The sequence below is a fragment of the Prionailurus viverrinus genome, chromosome E3, assembly GCF_022837055.1.
Source record: "Prionailurus viverrinus isolate Anna chromosome E3, UM_Priviv_1.0, whole genome shotgun sequence".
NCBI classification, from domain to species: Eukaryota; Metazoa; Chordata; class Mammalia; order Carnivora; family Felidae; genus Prionailurus; species Prionailurus viverrinus.
Genome location: NC_062576.1, coordinates 13,660,001 through 13,679,808, shown reverse-complemented (window position 1 = coordinate 13,679,808; position 19,808 = coordinate 13,660,001). Strand labels below are relative to the sequence as shown.

The window sequence follows — 19,808 nt, the reverse complement described above, 5'->3', positions numbered from 1 at the left end:
TTTATTTATTTTTGAGAGAGAGAGAGGGAGACAGAGAGAGAGACAGGGCGTGAGCGGGGGAGGGGCAGAGAGAGCGGGGAAACACAGAATCCAAAGCAGGCTCCAGGCTCTGAGCTGTCCTCACAGAGCCCGATGCCGGGCTCAAACTCACAAACCGGGAGATCATGACCTGAGCTGAAGTTGGACACTCAACAGACTAAGCCACCCAGGCACCCCAAAGTTTAAGTATTTTTTAAAGAGAAAAAAAGAAGATTCACCACAAGAAAAACTCTATACGGATGGTGACAGATGTTAACAAGACTTAAAGGGGTGATCATTTATATATACAAATACTGAATCATTACATCGTATATCTGGAAGTAATAAAATGTACATCAATTATACAACAATAAAAAGAAGAAAATGCAAAGCCTACTGTGGTCCAGGCTCTGGATTTGTGCATAATATGAAAGAACAGTTTAGGGAGGTCCTAGAGGTCAAAACATTTAGGAAGAAAGGTATTTGGTACCAGAAGGAAAGCTCTTTGGCAACTGTAGGATGCACACCAAGTGTTTAAGTTCTTCAGTTCCCTTCATGGTGGACAGAATGTATGTATCACCATTGCTGCCCACTCAGAGAATCCCACACCTGGGAAATACCAGGACTAATAGTTCTAACATTCTTCTGAAATGCTTGTAACATTACAGAGGAAAGGAAATCAGGGCATTTTGAGTTCCTGCAGGGAAACACATAGTAAATGAGACAAATGAGCCCTCCCAAACTGTAGAGGAACTACTGATAAATACTTTTGGGGGTGCACCATTCCTACAAGGAAATATGGACTGGGGTCTCCTTATGGGTATGCCTCACCAAACCAGAGAGCCAACTTCACAGATTTGTGGGAAAGAACCAGTAACCAATAACTCTACAGGGATTTTTCATCACTTTCCAAGTTTACTTTATTTACTGTTATCACACATAATCCACTGTTCTTACGCTTGGCTAGGTCCTAAGAATTTCTTAGAGCCAAGAACACAAATGTCATTTCTAAAGCCTCCTCATACAACTTGGGCTATATAGCCTGGTCTGTGAGGGTAGTTGATACTCATCAGATAAACATTCCACAAATGAATCCTTGTGAATGTGTCCCAACGAATGCCTTGCCTTACACATGCACAGGGATCTAGGGCATTCCACAACAGGCTTGAGAACTTTCTAGTGTTCAGAGAAGAAAATGATAGGCAGAGTCATGTTCAACAAAAGTCATTTCTAACTCAGAAATGTGTTTCTAAACTCCCTAGCAGCAGCTGAATCAACACTGTTCACAGAAAACAAACCGAATTATGAAAATTGCATGAAAATGAAGCTCTTTGATGACATTTGCTACTGTCCTACTTAGTATTCCCTCCCTATCTTTCCCCTATGAACACAGTTCCTTTTAGATGCCCTTTCTCGACCTCTACAGTTGTTACTGCTCAACATAACTACAGTCTCAACATTGTCAAACCGTTTCACAGTGACACTATGTCTCAGGCGATGTTAGGCCATTGCCAACAAGTAGCGAGTAACCTGTGCTGACAACACATTACAGCCCTGCCATAAACAATCATCGTCTCGCTGAAGCAAAATGGCAGTCAAATTAGAGCAGAATATGTAACAACATGCATAGTAAATTGGCATAGCAGCTTGCTAAACAAAAACGGGGCGGCAGTCACACACAAGACGCAGAGCAACAACTGTGCTGCGTTGTCCAAGCTCATGTCATCCAGGAGCTGGACCAGTGCCTACCTCTGCCAAGAGAGAGCCCTCATGGGGGGTGAACGGGCAACCTCTGCCCCTGTGCATGTTTTTAGCCTACCTCAATTCCTCCACTCTCGCTCTGACTAGGACACAGGGAAATGATGCCAGATCTCTGGATTCGCAGATGGGGCGCAGTAGCGTACTCAAGATAAACTGGGAGAGGTGGGCAGAAGGGTGGTGCGGTCGCACCACTGGAGCAGGGGGAAGGCTGGCCCGTTAGGTAAGACCCGTGCTCTGAAAAGTAAGAACGATGCCCTAACGTGAGTCCAAATCAAGGGAGAGAAGTGAGTAGCCGGCAGAGACACTGCAGAGCTGCAACAGGGCACAGGGAAGGAATGGGATTTCTCCCAAGTGGAGCATGCCCCTCATCTGGAAGACCCACCCCGAGAAGAGCGGGAAGATTGAGATCTTGAAAGGCTGGAAAACAATGGAGATCAAAGCAAGGGCCAAACATCGACTTTTCTTACAAGGCGGGGAGAGGACTACCCATCACAGAGGGCCACAAGGCCACAAGTATTGGTCGCTGAGCGCACTGGGGGTTGACTGTGAAGATGATCCTCCTCCTTCAACTCTCCTCCAGATGGAGAGCCAAGGTAGGTTAAAGATGCCAAAGCACTTCCTATGCCCATACACGATGAATCTGAAGGCAATGACCCGACACACAGGAAGGGAGATAAACAGACCCAACAGGGAGGAACAGAGCAGGAGGCAGAAAGGAACAAGTAAAAAGCAAGCTGTCCCTATAAATCCCAGTCAAAAGGTGTGGTCAGCCAAGATGATCAGTTTTCTGAGTGTAAGAAAACGGCACAAAGCCCCAGGACCTGGACCCAGCCCTGACAGACAACTCTCACATTCACTGAAGACTGACTCCTTTTAGCAGAGCAGACACCAGGGGCGCCTGGGTGGCTTAGCCGGTTAAGCATCTGACTCTTGATTCAGCTCAGGTCCTGATCTCACGGTTCGTGAGATCGAGCCCCATGTCAGGCTCTGATGGCACAGAGTCTCCTTGGGATTCTCTCTCTCCCTCCCTTTCTGGCCCTCCCTGCTCATGTTCTTGCTCTCTCAAAATGAATAAACAAACATTTAAAAATAAATAAGTAAAAACTAAACAGAGCAGCCACAACAGTTGGCAGGCTGAGAGCCATTTGTGGCCTATGAACCATGGGACCACTATAACTACGAACCACTATAAAAGCGCCCTTCATGATGAGGGCGTGAAGGGAAGGGCACCATCACTGCTGCCTGCGTGGCCCTCCCTTTTCCCCTCAGCCCATCTTGCCATATCCACACACATCCCTTCAGAAAAGCTGAAGAAGACAGAGACCCAGTTTATTAACCCAACACACTGTAAATCTAATTAAAAGTCAAATACACAATACTCTCTTCAAAATCCAAATGTTCTTTACAGAAACATCAAGGAGGAAGGGAGCAGAGCGGAATGGCCCCACGAAGGTAATCAGAATTCATCTTCAGGGACTCGTACCCGATTACTCGCGGCTCATTATCAGTGCTCCGTGTAGTCGGAGAACACCTAGAGACCACATCATTAGCGTCCTACACATTCATTATGCCACAAATGGAAACACCATAACAAAGCAACCCTGGTATTCGGGGAGAGATAAGATTTCGGTCCCTCGTTCCAGTATGCTGGAAGTCTACTCAAGTTTTCAGCAAAAATGCTTGTTGAACCTGGGGGAAAGTTGTAGGCTGGTGCTTTCCACATAGAACCACAATCCAGTAATTAATTAAACTCAGCATTCCTCTTTTTTTGTATATGCAATTAAGATTCTTAAAAACTTTAGGAAAGTAGTTTATGCTCACCTTTTTAGTTTTGACAATACAAGGGAAATGGTGCTTTTGATAAGCATGATTTAGCACGCAAGAAAACAATAACCAAATTAGCTGTATAAGAGTTCTGTCTCTTTCTGTAAGCCAGCTGAAATGAAGAATAAAACCTCCCAAAGCAAAGCTAATAAAACAATGAAGGGGAAGAAGTTAAGTGAACACTGTGAGCTTTTGAAGGGTATTACCATGAAACCACCTCTGGAAAGAAAAGCCCTTCCACGTCAGCCTAAGTTATAAAATACACGTGAGAGAGAGCTTGCCAGAGCAGTGCATGCATTTAGCTCATTTATTTGCAGGGCTTTGGTCTGGAATGCAAATGTCAAAAGCCACACCACAGGAAGAAAAGTAGAAAAGGGACAGATAATTTGTTTTGTCACTTAAATTCTTTTTTAAGGTTAGTCTCGAACCATTTGTGTTTAAGGGCCAGTAAGGTGGTTTCTGGTTCAGAATACCCACTAGCGTCAAGAGCTGGATTCCTGAAGGCAGGTGGAGGGGATCAGTGGCTGCCATCCTTCTTTCTGAGTTATGAGGACATTTGCTAAACCAGGCTAAGAGGGAAAGGGTCAAGGCCTTTTCAGCTGACATGCCACAAACCTGTTTTAGGATTTACTTTATTTTTTTCAAACCTGTTTTAGGATTTAAAACACATCTATGCTGAGATAGTCCAGGAGGCAAAAGTCCAATTATCCCACTATGATGCTATCTGCCCATTTCATTCAACAGACAGAGAAGAACCTTTTACGCTTATCTGTAGAATACTCTGCTGCATAAGATAGAACAAAGATAACATATTTGTGGAACTTGTTCTTAAGGAGCTTACAAACTAGTTAAGTAGCTCATACAAGTCAAAGAGAAGAATGAAGGAAAGCTTTATGGAAGCGCTAGTTTTTGAAGCATTTGTCAAAAATGGAAGGTATTTGAAATGCGGGGGCGGGGGGTGGGGAATGAAATACAGGGAGCAGTGAGAGCAAGTCCTAGAAGCAGGAAAGCACTGGGTGTTTAGGAAGAACAGTAAGTGATTCAATTTGGTTGCATCAGCGATTCTCAATCTTGATCAGGTTACAAAGCACCTGGAATCCACGATGCTCTCTGCAAAACAAGAAGCTATTTGTAGAGCTTTATGGAATAATGAAATATTAATCCCTCTTAAGAAGAAAGAATAATCTATGTTTGAAAGCATATGAGCAAATCCTGGAATGAGAGAAATAACTTAAGTTAATGTTTAGACTTTCTCTGTTGGGGAAAAAAAAACCAAACTGCTTGAGCTTTATAGAGGAATATTTTGGTTCAGTTTGCAGGGCGTCAATGTGTAACAGAAGCATGGCTATTTCTAGGCTCATGCCATGGAAGATTACATACCAAAAGTTAATCTTGCACTGAAAACAATTAAAAAATGAAAGAAAATGAATTTTAAAATACCCTTATAATCTATATCCACGGCCAGATAATAAGCAATACTCAGGCCAAAAGCAGCGCTAAGAAAACAAAAAAGTTTCTAGGTTTTGCCTTAAGAGTATTTGCCAAACTATGCTGAATTTTACCCTTGGTTTCAAGTCCTTGCAAATCCAGGGACCAAGAGGAAAGTACAGGGCCCACCTAAGGCCAGAAATTTGATAGGAGACTTCCCAACAGAGCTGGGCATGGAAGGCCTACATATTCAGTGCCAGGTGAACCAGAAATAAGCTATCTTCCCCTCCAGTAAGTTCAATGACAATTTCCCATCTCCAATATTGCAGGTGAGAGAAAAACACTCCTCTGATGGCTCATAATGACAAGCTAAACCTCATACAGATTTCAAGCCTTAATTTACATGTAGTGGTCTGCAAAATCTCAATCTGAGATTACAAAAAGGTCTCACATTGGTAGTTCTGATACAGAAATGAAAAATTAAATGCCTGTTAAAAGCTACCTTTGTCCTAGGTTTCAAGAAATTATTACAAATAAAGTTCCATAGAAAATGAGAAATTTACAAAAAAAATCACCAAACAAGTAAAGAAACACAACACCATAAGTGAAAGCTAGTAGATACAATGAAGAGATACATGAATCAATGCTGATGCTGCAGGCACTGGAATTTTAAATGTAGTATTATGTTTGAAGTTTCAAAAAGAAGAATTTTAGAGAGTCAATAACTTTGGAAAGAAAAAAAAAACCACTTTGTTTTATTGATCCCAGGAATAAGGCAGGATAGCTATAGAATGACATCTCATTATGCCATGAAGTGAGAAAAGTGCTCAAAACGCTGATAAGAGCACATCACAAGGACATGAGATTCAGTTTAGATGCATTTACCACTGGCCAAATCTGGGACAACTGTATTAAAACTGCTAAGTATGGGGGCGCCTGGGTGGCGCAGTCGGTTAAGCGTCCGACTTCAGCCAGGTCACGATCTCACGGTCCATGAGTTCGAGCCCCGCGTCGGGCTCTGGGCTGATGGCTCAGAGCCTGGAGCCTGTTTCCGATTCTGTGTCTCCTTCTCTCTCTCTCTGCCCCTCCCCCGTTCATGCTCTGTCTCTCTCTGTCCCAAAAATAAATAAACGTTGAAAAAAAAATTAAAAAAAAAACTGTTAAGTATGAAAATAACTAAGTATGAATTAAGTATTGAATTTAAGACTGCTGGGGAAAATAGGAATTCATAAATTTATACAGACTAGATAAATTTTCAAAAGGAGGGAAGTATAGTTTTTGTTTACATTAGAATAATGAGGACTGGTAAATTCCGAGGGAGAAGCAGAGTTTGAGAAATCATCACTTTCCAACCATCCTGGTAAAGACTGGACCAAGTAAGAACCAATCGTCAACGGACTTAGACACTGGCAGAAATGTCAGTGATGAACAAGCTATCCTCATGATCTTCAAGTGTCTCAGAGATCGCTTACTTGTTCCAGATGTGAAAAACCAGTAATTACACAGGGGGAAAAATGGACATTGGGACTGAATGATCACAGTTAATAACACCAGTGAGAGAAAGGTGGATATTGCGGGTCTCCAGATATGATACCCTGAGGAAAAAAAGCACCATTTATGTAATATTCTAACCCAAGATGCATAATCTCAATATAATCATGAAGAAACTTCAGATACCCCCAAAGGAAAAACATTCTATTTCAGTAAAAGATGTGGGGCATTAGGGGAAGGGTGTATTCTTTAAAAACGCCAATGTCGGGGCGCCTGGGTGGCGCAGTCGGTTGGGCGTCCGACTTCAGCCAGGTCACGATCTCGCGGTCCGTGAGTTCGAGCCCCGCATCGGGCTCTGGGCTGATGGCTCAGAGCCTGGAGCCTGTTTCCGATTCTGTGTCTCCCTCTCTCTCTGCCCCTCCCCCGTTCATGCTCTGTCTCTCTCTGTCCCAAAAATAAATAAACGTTAAAAAAAAAAAAATTTAAAAACGCCAATGTTAAAAGACCATGGAAACATTCCAAATTAAAGAAGGCTAAAGAGATATGACAACTCATTATAATATCTGACCCTGGACTGTATTTTGTGTTGAGGAGAAAAATACCATAAAGGAAAATATCAGGTCAACTGCCACACAGACGGTAATTAGACAAAAGTATTGCACCAATGTTATATTTACTCAAGTTCATAAATAAACTGAGAGAGAATATTCCCATTGTTAAGATAAATAAACTCGATTATTTGGGGCAAAATGTTGTAAGTATTCGATTTACCCTCAAAGTCTCAGGAAAAAGAATATACATGAAAGACAAAAAGCAAATGATAAAGCTAATGGGATAAAATGACAACAGCTAAATTTGAATAAAAATCATATAGGTTGTAATTCACAGAGTTGTTGTTCTTACAATATGTTTAAGCTTGAAATTAGTTCCAAATGAGATGACAAATTTTAAAAACCTATAGAAATAAATAATATATTAATCAAAATAAAAATTCTCAGTAATCAAGTTTATCAACAGGTTGTTTACCAGTGAAGAGCCAATTAGCAAAACGAAAGACAAATACAGTAAAACCTTGGGTTGCCAGTAGCTTGTTCTGTGAGTGTTCTGCAAGACAAGCAAACATTTCTAATAAATCTTAACTTGATAAATAAGTGATGCCTTGCAATACGAGTAGTACGTGATGCTGGATATTACCTGATCACAACTGAGCCAAAGGTTCTCTCTCTCTCTCTCTCTCTCTCTCTCTCTCCCTCTCTCCCTCCTCCCTCTCTCTTTCTCTTTCTCTACAGGATTGTGAGTGATCACCTCCCATGCCCAGATGCTCGGTCTCAGGCTGCAGGGGGCACAAATCAGTGATTTTTCAGAACGCTGGAAGGTGCCCACAACTGGGACTCGTGCATTTTTTGTCACATGAAGGCACCTGTGGACAGTCCTTTGCTTTTCCAGACAAGAGGAAGCTTAGGAATGCTTTGCTTCATTCTAGGTCAGGCTGCCCACAGACAGAGACCCTTTCCTCTGCTGCCTTATTGTCAGTTACATTAAATACAGCACACGACAAGAGTTTATTAATGCTGTACTGTAGTCAACATCCGTGTGAGCATATACGATGGCCCCCATGTAGAAAAAGATTCCATTGAGCCAATAGATAGCAGTGATTCCATTAGTGATAGTGAAAGTTATACACAATAATCCTATTCTCTCTGGTTTCCCTCACACCAGCCATGAAGGTTTTCAAAGGTAAGTGCACATTAATTTGCTTATTTTTCTTTATATTCTGTATTTCCTTGATTATTCTGTATTATATTACAATACTGTAATCATTAACAAATCATCTGAGTTTCCATTATTTCTTATGGGGAAATTTGCTTTGATATACAAGTGTGTTGGATTACAGGCATGTTTCTGGAATGAATTATGCTCGCAAGCCAAGGTTTTACTATATAAGGAACTTTCTGGAACGTGGTACTGACATGGAAGAGAGAAAAAAAAAACATCTAACAAACATGTGTTTTTAATTATGAGAGAAAGGAAGAGAAAATGGGGAATAACCAATTATTTAAATAAAATTCAAATGAACAGTTTTCCAAACCTGTTGAAAAATACCATTTCAAAGATACAAGAAGGCAAAAAGGTCTAAGCAGGACAAGCAAAAAGAAGTATATGTCTAGAGGCATAGCAGTAAGCTCCAGAACACTTAAAAATCAAAGAAAGACTTAAAAGCAGGCAGAGAAAGAACAAACTACATTCAATGTTATAACAAACAACAGCTGGCATTTCAACCCCACAGGTACAGAATCTTGAAGACACTAGGATGATGCCCTCAATGTGTTAAAAGAAAATTATCAACCTAAAATTTAATAGAATAAAAAATTTTGTTAGAAGTAAACAAATCTCTAAAGGATAGATAGATTACATACAATAAAAATGATCCAAAATGGAGGGTGTGATATGCAAATAAATAAATAAATAAAAACGAAGAAGAGTAAAAAAGAGGGACATGTATACTCAAATCTAAAATAACCTCAGCTATATAAGATAACAGCAACAACAATAACAACATCTGCCGGTGTTAAAAAACAGAATTAAGACACAGCATTAACAAACAGCCAAAAGGGCAATAAGGTTTCAGGTGTTCAAAGCTCCCTGTATTAATTAGTATCTTTCTTCTCCTGAATAACTCTAGACATCGGTGTCTGTAAAATTTCTTAAGTAAGCATCAAAAGAGCTGAAATCATATACATCATTTGTAATATCACTGAAGTAAAAATGAAGTGAGAAAAACCAAAGTAACACAAGAAATGAGAAAAAAATATAGAATGGTAGAAATTGAACACATTAAATCAGTCCTGATTTATTACTAATAACAATGAACATAAATGGACTGAAAGCTCAAGTTATCCTGAAATCATTATTACACTATATCTTAACTAACTTGGATTTAAATAAAATTAAAAAAAAAAAACCTCCAGTTAAAAGACAAAGATTTTCAAATTGGATTGGCTTAAAAAATCAATCTATGCAGTCCTTATAAGAGACATGTTTAAAACATAAGGAGATGGAGGAGTCACAAGTAAAAAGACATCTTCTAAAAATCTGGAAAATAGGAACTAAAGGTATGCTGCTCTAGCTAGAATTGAATGAGGTTAAACAGACTTTAAAGAAAAAAATCTATGGATCAAAAGGTCATTGGAATAATAAATTATTCCTCAGGAGCACCTAGTGATTCTAACAATATATACAACGTTTCATAACCTCAAGGAAATAAATATACACATATGGCAAAATCTGCGAGAATTACACCACAATCATGCTGTGAGATTTTAACATTCCTCTGTCAGTACTTGATACATCAAACAGAATAATAAATACTAATATATATGGTGTCAACAACAAACCTAACATGTTTGGTTTACTGTACATTTAAATAACACTAAATTCAACAACTGTAGGATTTCTATATTTTCCCAAACAATCACAGACCACTTAGGAAAACTAACATAATGGCCACCAAGTAAATCTCAGTAAACTAAAATCTTAGTAAACTAAATCTCATGTTTCTATTAACAGAAAGAAAAAAAATCTAGAAAACAGCCATACATCTGAAATCAAGAAATATACTTCTAGGGGCACCTGGGTGGCTCAGTTGGTTAAGCATCCTACTCTTGATTTTGGCTCAGGTCATGATCTCATGGTTTGTGGGTTCAAGCCCTATATTGGGCTCGGAGCTGGCAGTGTGTAGCCCACTTGGGATTCTCTCTCTTCCTCTCTCTCTGCCCCTCCCCCACTCATGCTCTCACTGATGTGCGAACTTTCTCACAAATAATTTTTAAAAACCTTAAAAAAGAGAAATATACTTCTAAATATAGGACAAAGAAAAAAAATCAGAGAAAAATAAAAGATGATTTAATTAAACAGTAACAAAAATATGACATATCAAAATTTGTGAAATGAAGCTAAAGCAGTACTTAGAGGACAATTTATAGCTTTAAAAAAATATATATATATATATATATTTAAAAATGATAAAAGCCTTAATTACCTATATATCCATCTCAAATTCAATACTATAAAAAAATTAAACATAAAATATTGGAAAAAATAATAAAGTCATAAGCAAAAACTAAAATTAAAAACACAAAGAAGCATATAAATATAGAAGAAAATTAAGGTTAAAGGTTGGTTTTTTGAAGAGGCTAAAACAATTGATAAATTCTTAGCAAGAAAGATCAAGAGAAAACAAACAACAATATAAATAGCACAAATAACCAACTACAAAAAATGAAAGAGAATTAATTACAAAGCAGATGTTTAAAAGGTAACAGAGTATATCTAAATTTTAATAAATTCGAAAGCTTCAATGAAGCAGACACATTACTAGAGATATAAAACAATAAAGTTGATGCAAGAAAGAATAAAATATTTGAATGAAATTCTAACAAAAAAATGGAATGAGAAAATTTTTACACAAATCTTTATGAAGAAATTCCAGTCTCAAATGATGTAAACTAGGAGTTGCCTGGTTTAAATATGGCCTGCTGTCAGTTTTGTAAGTAAACACAACAACACTCATTCATATATGCATTGCCTATGCCTGCTGTCATGGTACAATAATGGAACTGAGGACCTGTAACAGAGACCATGTGGTTCACATAGCCTAGAATACTTACTATCTACCCTTACTGAAAAAGTTTGACAATCTTTTTGGCTTAAACAGTCAATTCTACTGAACAAAAAAGGCAGAAAAGATTCTACTCTGCCATTCATTTTCTTAAGTTAATATAAACTTGATAATAGCTCTCACAAAGACAATTTCAGAAAAAATTGAACTTAAATGAAAAGGCCTAAGTACAATGTTAGAAAACTGAATGCATCATTATGTGAAAATATAATACATCATCATCAATTTGGGTTTAACCGAGGGATTATAGATTGATTTAACATTAGAAAATCAATTATTATGTTTTATCACACTAACAGATTAGAGAAACTCATATTTCAATGGATATAGAGAATGTATAATAAAATTCAGCAATCATTCATGACAAAAATTAAATCTTAAACTAGAAATAGAAGGGAAATCCTTTCATCTGATAAAGACTACCTAAAAACAAACCAAAACAAAAAACATGCACTCAATTTAATGGGAAAAGTTCAAAGTGACTCTTAAGATTAAGGCAAGGAATCCTACCGTCACCATTTCTGTTTATCATTTTACTCAATTTCCTAGCGAACTGAGTAAACCAACAAGAAGAAACGGAAGTAAAAGATTAGAAAAGAAACAAAACTGTTACCATATATACATATGACATGACTGCATGAAAATTAAACCTGGATGAAGGTGCAAAAGAATTCCCAGAATTAATAAGAGTTTGGCAAGGTTGCTAGATACAAAATAAATACACAAAAATCAAATGCATTCTTATACACCAGCAAGAAATTGTGGAACATGTAATTTTTTATTGTGGTAAAATGTACATAGCATAAACTTTACCATTTTAACCATTAAACACAGAGTTCAATGGCATTAAGTATGCTGATAATGTTGTGACCACGAGTACCATTCATCTCCAGAATTTCTATTATCTCCCTAAATTGAAACTCCATATCCATTAAATAGCAACTCCTCATTTCTTTCTGCCCTAGCCACTGATAACCACCATTCTAACTTTCTGTCTCTATGAATTTGACTAATCTAGCCACCTCATATATGTGGAGTCATACAGTATTTGTCCCTAGTGACTATCTTGTTTCACTTAGTAGAGTGCTTTCAAGGTTCATGTTATTTGCAGCCTATGTCAGAAGTCCTCTTTTTTGAAGGCTGAATAATATTCCATTACATGGATATACTACATATTTTTTTATCCATTCATCAGTCAACAAACATTTGAGTTGTTTCCACCTTTTGTCTGTTGTGAATAGTGTTGCTATAAATTTATATATATTAGTATATAAATATCTGTTCACATCTTTGCTTTCAATCCTTTTGGGTATATCCCAAGAAGTGGAATTGTTGTAAAGATAATATTCTAAAATGACATTTACAATAACATAAAAAATTAAGTACTTAGGAATAAATCTAATAGAAATGTGCCCATACACTGTAGAAAACCACATAGAAAAAATGATAAAATTTTATGGAAGAGCAAAAAATATTTAAATAAATGGACATAAATATTATGTTCAAGAATCATAAGAACCAAGGTCATAAAGATGTCAATTCCTTCTAAATTCTCCAGCATGCTATGCAATATCAATGAAAATTCAACTTTTCTTGAGGATCTGGGACCTAATGAGAGGATTCTGATATTTACATGGAAGAGCAATGAGTCAAGGATCACCAAGATACCCCTGAAAAATAGCATGTCCATGTAGTGGGTGAGGAGTGTTTGGTAAAAGGTACCAAACACTGCTTAAAAGTTGTAGTAATTAAATCAGTATAGTGTTGGTATATAAATAAATCCACTAATGTAAAAGAAAGCTCAACAACAAACCTACGCAGATTTAGAGAATTTACTTTTTTTATTTTTTAATTTCTTAATGTTTATTTATTTGAGAGAGAGAGAGAGAGCACGCAGAGGAGGGGCAGAGAGAGAGAGAGAGGGAGACACAGAATCTGAAGCAGGCTCCAGGCTCTGAGTTGTCAGCACAGAGCCCGATGTGGGCCTCGAACTCACAAGTCCTGAGATTATGACCTGAGCTGAAGTTGGATGCTTAACCGACTGAGCCACACAGGCATCCCTAGAGACTTAATTTATAACAGAGTAGGTCCCTCAGATTACTGAGGAATGAACAGACTTTTCAATACACCGTGGTCATATAGATGCTTCACCATATGGAGAAAAATAAAATTCAACCCTTATCTAACACTGTACAGAAAATTTAATTCTACATGGATTAGATAAATGTGAAAGATAAAACCAGGACACTTTTAAGAAAATAATATAGAATACCTTTAAGTACCTTTAGGGCTTCAGAGTAGAGGAAATATTCTTAAAACAAGATACCAAAAAAATACAAACTATACAGGAAAGGTTTGGTAAATTCAACTATTTTAAAATTAAGAACTTCTGTTCATCAAAAGACACCATAAATAGAAAAGAGAAGCTACAATCTAGCAAATGATTGGTACCATACATTACTCACAGAGGAGTGGCGATCAAAATATATAAAGTACTCTTCTAAGCATATAAGAAAATGTCCATCATCAATATAGAAACATGGATAAAAGATCCAAAGATGCAAGCTCAGAAACAAATGTCAGAATAAGCAAAAAAAAAAAAAAAAAAGGTTAAAATTAAAACCACAGTGAGGAAGACACACACACACACACACACACACACACACACACACACACACACACACAAACTATTCCATACTCATACCACTGGCAAAAAGTTAAGTCTGGCAGTGAGAGTATTGGTAAGAATGTAGAACAGTGGGGTGCCTAGGTGGCTCTGTCAGTTGAACATCCAACTCTTGATTTTGGCTCAGGTTCCCAGGGTTGTGGGATCAAGCCCCACATGTTAGGTTCTGCACTGAGTGTGGAGTCTGCTGAAGGATTCTCTCTCTCTCTCTCTCTCTCTCTCTCTCTCTCTCTCTTACCCCCCGCCCCCTTCTACCCCTCTCCTCTGCTCCCACTTTCTCTCTAAAAGAAATAAACTGTAACATACTTACCAAACTAGTGAGAGTGAAAATTTGCATAATTAGTTTTGAAATTAACTTGTTATTATCCAATTATGTTCCTAGGTGTATACCCTCAGTCCCAGCATTTCTAATCCTAGGAAAAATTCCAGAATATGTGCCAGGGGACACATCAAAGAACAGTCCTATAGCACTATCTGTCTCAGCTCAAGACTGGAAACAACCTATCCTGTCCTTTGTCTACTGACAGAAAGGATATGTAAACTGTGGAACACTGAAACAATGGAATGCTGGACAGCAGTGAAAATGAACACATCATAATAGGTACATACAAGGACACAGTTGACTCTCAGGAACCAAGGAGCAGGAAAACTAACCCTCAGAGCTGACTCCATTTACTTTATATAAAATTCAAAACAAGTAAAACAAAAATCATTGTTTAGTTTTAAAAAAATGTTTGCTGGGGCGCCTGGGTGGCGCAGTCGGTTAGGCGTCCGACTTCAGCCAGGTCACGATCTTGCGGTCCGGGAGTTCAAGCCCCGCGTCAGGCTCTGGGCTGATGGCTCAGAGCCTGGAGCCTGTTTCCGATTCTGTGTCTCCCTCTCTCTCTGCCCCTCCCCCGTTCATGCTCTGTCTCTCTCTGTCCCAAAAATAAATAAATGTTGAAAAAAAAAATTAAAAAAAAAATAAAAAAATGTTTGCTGCAAGTGATTCATTGTAAGCATTCAAATAGCAAATCATTATTGACCATCAAGTATTTGGACCCTTGGATTATATAAAATTACTGCCAGTTTCTACCATGACTTTTTTTTTCAAAAATTTTTTTCACATTTATTTATTTTGAGAGAGAGTGAGAGTGTGCAAAAGAATGAGGGAGAAGCAGAGAGAGAGAGTGAGGAAGAGACTCCCAAGCAGGCTCCGCACTGTCAGTGCAGAGCCCTACATGGGGCTCAATCCCACAGACTGTGAAATCATAACCTAAGCCGAAATCGAGAGTCGAATGCTTAACCAATTGAGTCACCCAAGCACCCCTCTACCGTGACTTCTTAATCACAGCCTAAAGAGTGTTACATTATTAGCAGTGAGTTGTTAACATATTCTTCACAAGAGGATTTACATACCTGGATAAAGTTGTTCTGTCAAGGTTTTCAAAACAATGTGCTCCTTCTCGGCAGTCTTGCACTTATTTCTAACAATTAAGTTTAGGATTTATAAACAGTTCAAGGCCAATGAGAAGGATCAAAACACTCCATTTTACTGAAAATGTACTACTTTTTTATGTGATCCAAGTGGTCATGAATACAGGTAGAATCTATGTAGAATCACAGTGGAATGAAAAAAGCCCTAAGGTCTACCTATTGCATCAAATGGTGACGCAAAGTGGTCATGTTCTCATGACAAGTGTCCTGCTTCCCCTTAGTTATTCACAGAAATGTTTAGAGTGTGTTCTTTTAAAGGGATGAGAAACTCAAGAACCTAAGGAACTGAGGATTTTGACATTCAATTCTTTTGAAACGATTCCTAGGAGATGCTGTAACACAGGAAAACATTCTCGTTGTTAGAAGAGAATCTAGTAGTTGGCTACTAGATTTCATCTAAGGGTTGGATTCATTTTTAAAGGTAGTTTATATGTCCTAGATGGCATTACCTGATTCTATACGGGCCTCTCTAATTTTAAAAACAATTTGATTTTAACAAAGACTTCATTTAAAAAAATTTGTTAATGTTTATTTATTTTTAGAGTTGAGGAAGGGCAGAGAGAGAGACAGAGAGAGAGAGAAAGAGACAGAGAGAGAATCCCAAGCAGCCTCCCACTGTCAGTGCGGAGCCTGATGTGGGGCTCCATCTCATGAACCGAACCGTGAGATCATGACCCAAGCCAAAGCCAAGGGTCGGACACTTAACCAACTAGGCCGACTAGGTGCACCAAAGACTTCTTAATAATAGGAAAGCAGGCTTATGGTATTAAGTGAAAAAGGCAAATATAATATCTAGTGTGATATTTACAGTACAATCTAGCTAAGTATGAGCACTACTACATAAGGAAATGCAGAGAAATCAGGAGATAATATGTGAAAATGTTAACTGTGAAAAATGAAGGAATAATAGGTAAATTTTTTCCTACTGTATTTTCCAATTTTTCTATAATGGGCCCATAATATGATGATAAATAAAGAATATAAAAACAACTCACATAGTACCTGACACATAGTAGGAGCTCAATACATGGCAGGTTCTCTTACTATTATTATCCTGGTAAAATGTAAGAGTTGGTCCGGTCTAACGCCTCAAGAGTGAACGAAATCTCATCAATTTTTAAAAATATTTTTAAAATTTTATTTATTTTTTGATAGCATAAGCAGGGGAAGGGCAGAGAGAGAGGGAGACAGAGGATCTGAAGCAGGCTCTGAGCTGACAAACTCACAAAGTACAAGATCATGACCTGGGCTGAAGTTGGATGCTCAACTGACTGAGACACCCAGGTGCCCCAAAGCTCATCAATTTATAATAAGCTTCATTACAAGTCGTAGTCTATTAAATGAGTCAACCCAGGGTGCCGGGGGGGGGGGGGGTGCTCAGTTGGTTAAGCATCTGACTCTTGGTTTCGGCTCATCGTTCATGGGATGGAGCCCTGCGCTGCATTGGGCTTGACGCTGATAGTGCATAGCCTGCTTGGGATTCTCAATCTCTCTCTCTCTCTCTCTCTCTCTCTCTCTCTCTCTCTCTCTCTCTCCCTGCTCCTCCCCTGCTCATCTCTCTCTCTAAATAAATATTTAAAAATAAATAAAAATAAATGAAGTCCACCTTGTTAAGAGTAGATAAGTTGAGTAGAAAAAATCTGTAGCATCATCCTTTCGCTGATGTTATTTAAGTCTAAATGGAAGTGATGTCTCTAGAAGATCATGCTCATTATCTCCCAGTTATCTTAAGAATGAAATGTGCCATGTGTCATTGATTTGGGACAGGCTGTGACAGAGTTGGGAGCAACAGTGACTTTCTCTTTCAGAGCTGGCTCACCGCTTTCTTTCAACCACAGCATAATTTGGCCTGGAGAAGCCCAGGTGATGTGGTGTATAGTAAACAGGTCTAGGAGGGAGATCGTGTGGCCTCAAGGTCTCACCAGTTACCATGTATGGAACTAATGAAGGAACCCAGAAATCCTAGCCTCCCCAAACACTTCCGAATCTATTTGTTTTCAAGCTGCATCACAACCAGTACCTGCTTAACCTTCAGAGGAACACTGAACAGAAAAAAGCCATATAACCATTGATTAGAATCACTTCTGTATTTGGTACATACATATATACACTAACACATTCTCCCCCTCCTTTGCTTTTTTTTAAGGAAAACTGATTATGGAAACCTGGCTTAAGGCTGTAATTTTGTAGAAGATGCCAGCATAGTTGTTTTCAAGTTTAAAAAAAGTTGCACTCTTGTACTTAGAGACCTCTTGTTTTAATTTATGCAAAGCTTAAAACATTTTGTTAGGCCTGAGTGAGACCATCTGTGCAAGAAATAAAGGATGCCTAAGGGTAAAATAGGCAAGAATAGTAATGCTGAATGTGTGGAAGGCGGTAGGCAGCCTACGGGTTTTGCAACTACTGCTGTGACCTTTACTACTTCAGAGAAGAAACAAGGGTAATTTCCATATATTGGCTCCTCTAGAAAAAGCCCGGTATTCCTCCCCTCTTGCTCTTTCTTTTTCCCTCAATCCTTAATAAGAAGTTGGCAAAGCAGACCCTACCTACATGGAGAACCACAGCCAGTTCTGAGAAGCAAGGAATGTAGGAAGAAATTAACTGAGCTATGTACACCGTATGTCAGGCACTTTGCAGAAGGTGTTCGTATTTTTTTTAAGTTTATATACTTATTTAATTAGAGAGAGAGAGAGAGAGAGAGAGAGAGAGAGAGAGAGAGAGAATCCCAAGCAGGCTCAACCCTCAGGTCTGAGCCAATGCAGGTCTCAATGTCATAACCATGAGATCAAGACCTAAGCCAAAATCAAGAGATGGACACTTAACCCACTAAGCCACCCAGGCACCCCAGAGGATGTTCATATTTAATTTTAATTGTTTAATTATAATCAACGTAAAAATGTTATCTGTTCTCTCCAAAAAAAGGAGTATACGGTCCAAGAGAAATTACAGACAGAAAAGGGTAGGTACACGTGGAAGAAGGCAGAGATGGAAATAGAGGAGAGAGGGAGCCAAAGATGGAATGAATGACCTCTGACTATCATAGATTGATAGTCCCTGGCAACTGTCCAGTATCGACTGGATGACCACTTACCTGGGACCGAGTTTGGGAGGGTGGGTCAGAGGTTTTGCATTTTTCCCACTCACAGGATCTGCTCTACGCAGTATGGTGGCTCACGGTGTGGTGACAAGGCACTGACACCATCTGCGAAGGAAGTAAGGTTATCTGTGTCTGGTCACCGCAACCAAAAGACACTTGAAGGAACTGCACCTACACCGTGTCTGTTCAGGCCCCCCTCCTTAATGCCAACCTTGGAAGACGGGGAGGCATCTGCACTTGCTGCTCTACACTGTCCCTCTGGACCAACACACCTAAAGAATGAGGGCTGCATCCTATCCAAACCGAACAAGTCGCTGTGACCGCAGGAAAACAGGATGCCTCCGGCAGGCTTCCTTCAGCTTCCGCTAAATGCCCCAAACATCCTACACGGAAGTTTTCCTCCCCCCAGCAACTCTGGCACCTCCAAGGCCAGCAAGCACTGGTTTAACGCAGGTGTGTTCCAACAGCCATTCTCTGTAAATCAAAGTTTTTTTCAGAGAGAGCAACATTACTCTTTAAAACGATGCCTTTTTTCCTACAACTCTGAAATTAACATTACAAAGGCCTGACCTTACGTGCATTAAGTATTCCCCAAAGAAGCACAAGAATATTTTGTGAGTTTGTTCATATTGCATTTCTTTCTTTTGATTACCTTTGGGACTTATTAAGGAATCCATGCTTCTCCCCCCTCCCATTTTTCTAACAGGGGTCCCACAGGGGCTGGGGATGAAGGAATGGAGAGAGAACCCAAACCTAGGGTGTAATAGTCACATCAAAGCCAGAAAGACTTTTATTTACCAAAAGAAAGGTTTAAAAAAACTTCAAAAAAGTAATAAGCACTTTTATCTGGGGGTTATATTTTACAGAACATTTATATATAGCTACAGTGTATGGCTAAAAATATGATCTTTTATATTGAACCTCTTAGGGCATAGAATTAACTTTAAAACAAAGTAAAGTGCATCATGTTAAAACACTGAATGTCCTAAAAAATCAAAATGATCTGTGTTATTTTCCTCATTATACACCTTTATTCTCTTATTGTGGTGCTGTTGTAATGAAACTCTTATTTTTTATTGTAACATTATAGAGACTTAAGCAAACAGGATAAAACTAGTCATAATTCCATGAGCTAAAAAAGCTAGCCACTGTGAATGTTTTGATATGTCTTTCCAGTGTTTCTTTCCAGTGTTTTCAATGCATTTCAGTATTTATTTTCTTAAATTATCATGTTGTACATACTATGTAAACATACTATGTAAAACCAGAGGGTCATATGTTCAATACCAAAAATGAATGCAAGTCTTGAGTAGATAAACCAAGTATAGACTACAGATGGAGACACAAAG

General features: G+C 38.6%; 1 protein-coding gene across 6 annotated transcripts in view; it reads right to left on the bottom strand.

Moving 5' to 3' along the window:
• AUTS2 (activator of transcription and developmental regulator AUTS2) overlaps nucleotides 1–19,808 on the bottom strand; it is a 1,124,374-nt gene that overhangs the window by 485,966 nt on the left and 618,600 nt on the right. The window contains exon 1 of one of the 6 annotated variants that reach the window (XM_047838418.1): nucleotides 14,197–14,250. The exons of the other annotated variants lie outside the window; for them this stretch is intronic. The gene's annotated coding sequence lies outside the window, so the exon portion shown is untranslated. Of the gene's footprint in view, nucleotides 1–14,196; nucleotides 14,251–19,808 lie in introns of those variants that run through there. 6 annotated transcript variants of the gene reach the window in all.